Here is a 7,271-nt window from a genome sequence, read left to right on the forward strand (position 1 = left end):
ATGGTGTCAGGGAGTGTTCTAATTTCATACTTTTACATGTACCTGTCCAGTTTTCCCAGCACCACTTATTGAAGAGGCTGTCTTTTCTCCACTGTATATGCTTGCCTCCTTTATCAAAGATAAGGTGACCATATGTGTGTGGGTTTATCTCTGGGCTTTCTATCCTGTTCCATTGATCTATGTTTCTGTTTTTGTGCCAGTAACTATTGGTCATTTTTTATCAAGTTTAAAGGAACTGTCCCACCTGCCTATTAGGACTGGCTCCAAAGTGTTCTTGACAAGTCATTAATTCCCGAGTCGTAGAAGAGTGACTTCCTGTCAGTAAATGTTCCCTATCCTGCCTGATAGCCTGTCTCCACTGGTCCAGCACCTTCAAGATACAATCCCTAGCATGTTCTCCCAGTTCGTGTCAAATACATTATCCATATCCTGCAGCTTTTTTGGTAATAGTCTCTTTCCTCCCATAGCAGAGATAGGACTTCCAAAATTGGTCCATGATGCAACTTAGCTTATATTTATTGGTCTATAAATAAACCAATATTTATTTATTGGTCTAGATCTAGAAGAAATGAGAGAAGGTATGAAAGATCTTAAGGTAAGCATCATCTTGTTTAGCGTCTGCTTTAGGTGAGGATTTTACATGGCTTCAGAGAAGTGGAGGCTATTATCCTCTAGCAAGAAGTAGGTTGTAGGCCATTTCTACTAGTCCTGGGGATTCATGGGAAGCTGAGTTTTCTAGGTTCATAAATGCATCCTCTCAGGTGTTCCCATTCCTATCATCAGAGTACAAATTCTCCCCTATCAGGATCCTGCTGCCAGTACAGAGACTTGCTAGTGTTGTGATTTCAGCCTACTTTGTAATTATACTACTCTTGTAATTATACTACTCTTGTAATCAGGCCTTGCTTCTGATTTTCAGCAGTCTACCATCAGCTATGGGAGATGAAAGTCACTTCATTGCTTTTAAAAAGGTCTTCTGGCTTACATATGGTGCCTGAATTAATAGGCAACTGACATGAGCCCGCTGTTCTTCTTTTAGCCCTTTGATTCACTTAATAATCAATCAACCACCTAGACCTTGTAATTACCATTGACCCCACATCTGAAATGCTGGCGTTATTTGTAAAAGCAAGTGCATCCACTTTCACTTTCCTTCCCAATTCACTGCAAGTGAGGGTCTCAGTAACCCGTATCCTATAACAATCCAGGGTTTATCACCACCCCACCTACCGCCAGCATCAGGATCCTTTTTGCCAACCAGAGAGTTGTCAAATTCTAGAATTCCATCCCGAAGTTCTGCTTCCCAGGACAAAGTCTATCTTAGTTTGGATTTCTTCCACAATAAGATCCTGAGACAACAATTTGAGTGCTAGTAGCTTATTTTGGATGCAATTCCAGGAAACTCCAGTAGTGAGTGGGGAAATGAGACAAGAAAGGTAAGACAGCTGGTAAAAGGTGCATTATCAAGCCAGTTTCCACAGCAGGCAACTGGTTCTAAATCACATTGGGGAACTCGGGATCCTCTGTAAAAACACATGCCTCAGATTCATCTGACTCTGCTGAGAAAGCTATGGTATTTAGAAACCAACTCTTCCTATCATTGGGGAAGGGTTTATCCAGGAGGACAAACTGGGTAGTTCCGGGCTTCTGCATGGGTGGGAAAAGGTAGCTCCAACCCCAGACAGCCCTCTAACAAAAACATGTAGATGTTGGCAGAAGTTGGATGGCATGGACTGAAATATAAGATCCAGGGTATATGGGCGGGGCACTGGTGTAATTTGTGATAACCTCTAATGCTAGCATGGCTCTCTAAGCCGTCATCTCTCACTGAATTCTTGCAATTGCTTCCTACTTGGTGCTCCAGCTTCCACTTTTATCTCTCTTCAAAATACTCTCAGCACAGCAGTGATAGGGAGGCTGATAAAACAAGTCAAATGCATCTATCCCCCGCTCAGAACCCTGCTGGCTTCCCATCTTACACCAGGTAAAAGCAGAATTCTTGTCATGAGATTGGAGGTCTCACAAGGTTTACTCCAACCTCTCAGACTTCCTTCCCTATCACTTCCTCGCCTTTACATTTCAACTCAATAAACCAGTTTCCTCACTCTGTAAACATAAAAAGCAGGGACTGTGTTAGGCCTTTGCAGTTGCTACACTATTTTTATCCCTCATTCTTATCACATTAATATTCTATTATTTTCTCTATTCCTTTTTTTTAAAATGAAGTAGAGTTGATTTACAATATTGTGTTAGTTTCAGGTGTACTTCAAAGAGATTCAGTTATATAGTATATATATATTTTTTTTCAGATTATTTTCTATTATAGGTTATTACAAGATATTAAATATGGTTCCCTGTGTTATACAGTAAATCCTTGTTGTTTGTCTATTCTATGTATAGTAGTGTGTATCTGTTAATCCCAAATTCCTAATTTATCCACGCTGCTTTCCCCTTTGGCAACCATAAGTTTGTTTTCTATGTCTAAGAGTCTGTTTCTGTTTTGTATATAGATTCATTTGTATTATTTTTTGATTCCACATATAAGTGATATCATATAATATTTGTCTTTCTCTGTCTCACTTCACTAGGTATAATACTCTCTAGGTCCATCCATGTTGCTGCAAATGGCAATACTTCATTCTTTCTTATGGCTGAGTAATATTCTATTGTATACATTGACCACATCTTCTTAAGCCACTTGGGTTGCTTCCATTTCTTGGCTGTTATAAATAGTACTGCTATGAACATTAGGGTGCATGTGTCTTTTTGAATTTGCGTTTTCATCTTTTCTAGATATATACCCAGGAGTAGGAGTGCAAGATCACATGGAGCTCTATTTTTAGTTTTTTTAGGAACCTCCATACTGTTCTCCATAGTGGCTGTACAAATTTACATTCCCACTAATAGTGTAGGAGGGTTCCCTTTTCTTCACACCCTCTTCAGCATTTATTATTTGTAGACTCTTTGATGATGGACATTCTAACAGGTGTGAGGTGATATACCTCATTGTGATTTTGATTTCTGCTTCTCTAATAATTAGTGATGTTGAGCATCTTTTCATGTTCCTGTGGCCGTCTGTATGTCTTCTTTGGAGAAATGTCTATTTAGGTCTTCTGCCCATTTTTTGATTGGGTTGTTTGTTTTTTCGATATTGGGTTGTATGAGCTGTTTGTATATTTTAGATATTAACCCGTCGGTCACATCATTTGCAAATATTTTCTCCCATTTCATAGGTTGTCTTTTGTTTTGCTGATGGTTTCCTTTGCTGTGCAAAAGCTTTTCATTTTGATTAGGTCCCATTTGTTTATTTTTGGTTTTATTTCTTTTGCCTTGAGAGACTGATCTCAGAAAATATTGCTACAATCTACTATCTGAGAATGTTTTGCCTATATTTTCTTCTAGGAGTTTTACTGTGTCATATATTATATTTAGGTCTTTAAACAATTTTGAGTTTATTTTTGTATATGGTGTGAGGTAGTGTTCTAATTTCACTGATTTACATGTAGCTGTCCAGCTTTCCCAACACTACTTGTTGAAGAAACTGTCTTCTCCATTGTACATTCTTGCCTCCTTTGTCATAGATTAACTGACCTTAGGTGTGTGGGTTTGTTTCTGGGCTCTCTATTCTGTTCCATTGATCTATATTTCTGTTTTTGTGCCAATACCAGACAATTTTGACTACTGTATCTTTGTAGTATAGTCTGAAGTCTGGAAGCGTTATGCTTCCAGCTTTGTTCTTTTTCCTTAGTGTTGATTTAGCAATTCTGGGTCTTTTGTGGTTCCATATAAATTTCAGGATTATTTGTTCTAGTTCTGTGAAAAATGTCACTGGTATTTTGATAGGGATTGCATTAAATCTATATATTGTTTTGGATAGTATGGCCATTTTAACAATATTAATTCTTCCAATCCAAGAGCATAGGCTGTCTTTCAATTTCTTTGAATCATCTTCAATTTCCTTTATCAGTGTTTTACAGTTTTCAGTGTGTAGGTCTTTCACCTCCTTGGTTAAGTTTATTCCTATATATTTTATTTTTTTGATGCAATTTTAAATAAGATTGCTTTTTTACTTTCTCTTTCTGATATTTCATTGTATGCAATAGATTTCTGTATATTAATCTTGTAGCCTACTACCTTGCTGAATTCATTTATTACTTCTAATCGTTTTCGCATGGAGACTTTAGTGTTCTCTATATAGAATATCATGTCATCTGCAAATAGTGACAGTTTTCCTCTTCCTTTTCAATTTGGATAACTTTAATTTCTTTTTCATGTTGATTGCTGTGGCTAGGACTTCCAATACTATGTTGAATAGAAGTGGTGATAGTGGGCATCCTTGTCTTGTCCCTGAATTTAGTGGGAAGGCTTTTAGCTTTTCACCATTGAGTATTTTGTTGGCTGTGGGTTTGTCATAAATGGCTTTTATTATGTTGAGATATGGTACCTCTATACCCATTTTGGTAAGAGTTTTTATAAAGAGATGTTGAATTTTGTCAAGTGCTTTTTCTGCATCTCTTGTAATGATCATGTGGTTGTTGTCTTTCCTTTTGTTAATGTGGTATATCACATTGATTGATTTGTATATGTTGAACCATCCTTGTGACCCCGGAATGAATCCACCTTGATCATGGTGTATGATCCTTTTTATGTATTGCTGGATTCACTTTGCTCATATTCTGTTGAGGATTTTTGCGTCTATATTCATCAAAGATATTGGCCTGTAATTTTCTTCTTCTGTAGTGTCTACCTGGTTTGTGTATTAGGGTGATGGTGGCTTCATAGAATGAATTTGGGAGTGTTCCCTCCTCTTCAGTCTTTTGGAGGAGTTTGAGGATAGGTATACGTTCTTCTTTGTATGTTTGGTAGAATTCCCCAGTGACGTCATCCAGTCCTGGACTTTTGTTTGCAGGGAGTTTTTTTGTTTGTTTGTTTTTGTTTTTGGGGTTTTTTTTTTTTTTTTTAATTACAGACTCTATTTCACTTCTAGTGATTAGTCTGTTCAAATTACCTGTTTCTTCTTAACTCAGTTTTGGCAGGCTGTATGTTTCTAAAAACTTGTCCATTTCTTCTAGGTTGTCCAATTTGTTGGTGTCTTTTCACAGTATTCTTATGATTTTTTTAGTATTTCTGTGATATTGGTTGTTATTTCTCTTCTTTAGTTTCTTATTTTGTTTGTTTGGATCCTTTCTCTTTTCTTCCTGGTGAGCCTGGCTAGAGGTTTGTCTTTTGTTTATCTTTTCAAAGAACCAGCTCTTGGTTTTATTGATCTGTTCTATTGTTTTGTTATCTCTATATTATTTATTTCCTCTCTGATATTTATTATTTCCTTCCTTCTGCTGACTTTGGGTTTTTTTCATTCTTCTTTTTCGAATTCTTTAAGTGGTAGGTTAAGTTGTTTATTTGAGCTTTTTTTTTGTTTCTTGAGGAAGGCCTGTATCACTATGAACTTCCCTCTTAGAATGTCTATTGCTGCATCCCATAGATTTTATAAGGTTGTGTTTTCATTTTCATTTGTCTCGAGATCTTTTCTGATTTCTTCTTTGATTTCATCATTGACCCACTGGTTTTTCAGTAGCATGTTGTTTAGTCTCCATGTGTTCGTTCTTTTCCTGTTTTTCTTTCTCTGATTGATTTCTAGTTTCATGCCTTTGTTGTCAGAAAAGATGCTTGAAATAATTTCTATCCAATTTGTTGAGGCTTGTTTTGTGACCTTGTATGTGGTCTATCCTAGAGAATGTTCCATGAGTGCTTGAAAATAATGTATATTCTGGTTCTTCTTCTTCTTCTTTTTTTAATATAGTGTCCTGCTGTAGGTATCAATTAAGTTCAACTGGTCTGTTGTGTCACTTAGGACCGCTCTTGCCTTATTGATTTTCTGTGTGGAAGATCTGTTCATTGATGTCAGTGCAGTGTTAAAATCTCCTATTATTATTGTGTTCCTGTCCATTTCTCCCTTTATGTCTCAGTATTTGTTTTATACATTTAGGTGCTCCTATATTGGGTGTATATATATTAATGAATATAATATCCTCTTCTTGTGTTGATCCCTTTATCATTATATAATGCCCTTGTCTTTCATTATAGACTTTGTTTTAAAGTCTATTTTGTCTGATTGCTACCCCCACTTTTTTGTTTTTTCCATTTGCATGAAATATCTTTTTCCAACCTCTCACCTTCAGTGTGTGGGTCTTTTGCCCTAAAGTGAGCCTCTTGTAGGCAGCACGTTGTATTTCTTGTTTATATATCCAACCTGCTGCTCTGTGTCTTTTGATTGGAGCATCTAGTCCATTGACATTTAAAGTAATAATTAGTAGGAATGTACTCATTGCCATTTTGAACTTCATTTCCCAGTTGCTTTTGTAGTTCTTCTTTGTTCATTTCTTCTTTTTTTGTGTGTGTGTGATTTGATTTTCTTTTGTATGCTTGAATTCCTTTCTTTTTGGTTCTTGTGAATCTATTGTATGTTTTTGATTTGTGGTTACCCTGGTTTTCAAGTATGTTGACCCATAACTATATCTACTTGCTTTAAATTGAAGGTCATACAAGTTCAAACACATTCTAAAAGATCTACATTTTTATACTCCCCTCCCCCACATTTTGTGATTTTGATGTCCTATTTTACATCTTCATGTTTGTCCTTTTGTTAATTGAATTATAATTACTTTTATAAGAACTTTTAAATTGTTTTTTAATCTATGTACTGGCTTATTTAAGTGAACTTCAATCCTTTTATATATTTGCCTTTTCTATTGTAATTTCCCCCTTTCCTATAGATTCTTGCTTCTTTTCTTTTTAGAGAAGACCTTTCAATATTTCTTTCAGGGCAGGTTTAGAATTTCTAAATTCTTTTAGTTTTTGTTTATCTGAGAAATTCTTTATTGCTCTTTCTTTTCTAAATAATAATCTTACTGGGTAGAGTATCCTAGGTTGCAGGTTTTCCCCTTTCACGACTTTGAACATATCATGACACTTCCTTCTGGCCTGCAAAGTTTCTACAGAGAAATCAGCTGGTAGCCTTATGGGGGGGGGGGTCCCCTTGTAACTGACTCTTTGTTTTTCTCTTGCTGCCTGTAGAATCCTCTGTTTAACTTTTGCCATTTTAATTATGATATATCTTGGTGTGGGTCTATTTGGGTTGATCTTGTTCGGGACCCTCTATGCTTCCTGTACTGGACATATTTTTCCTTCTTTAGGTTTGAGAAGTTTTCAGCCATAATTTCTTCAGATACATTTTTGATCACTTTCTCCATTGTGTTCATCCCAGACCTAGT

The sequence above is a fragment of the Balaenoptera physalus genome (genome assembly GCF_965194825.1).
Source record: "Balaenoptera physalus genome assembly, chromosome: 7".
Classification (NCBI taxonomy): domain Eukaryota; kingdom Metazoa; phylum Chordata; class Mammalia; order Artiodactyla; family Balaenopteridae; genus Balaenoptera; species Balaenoptera physalus.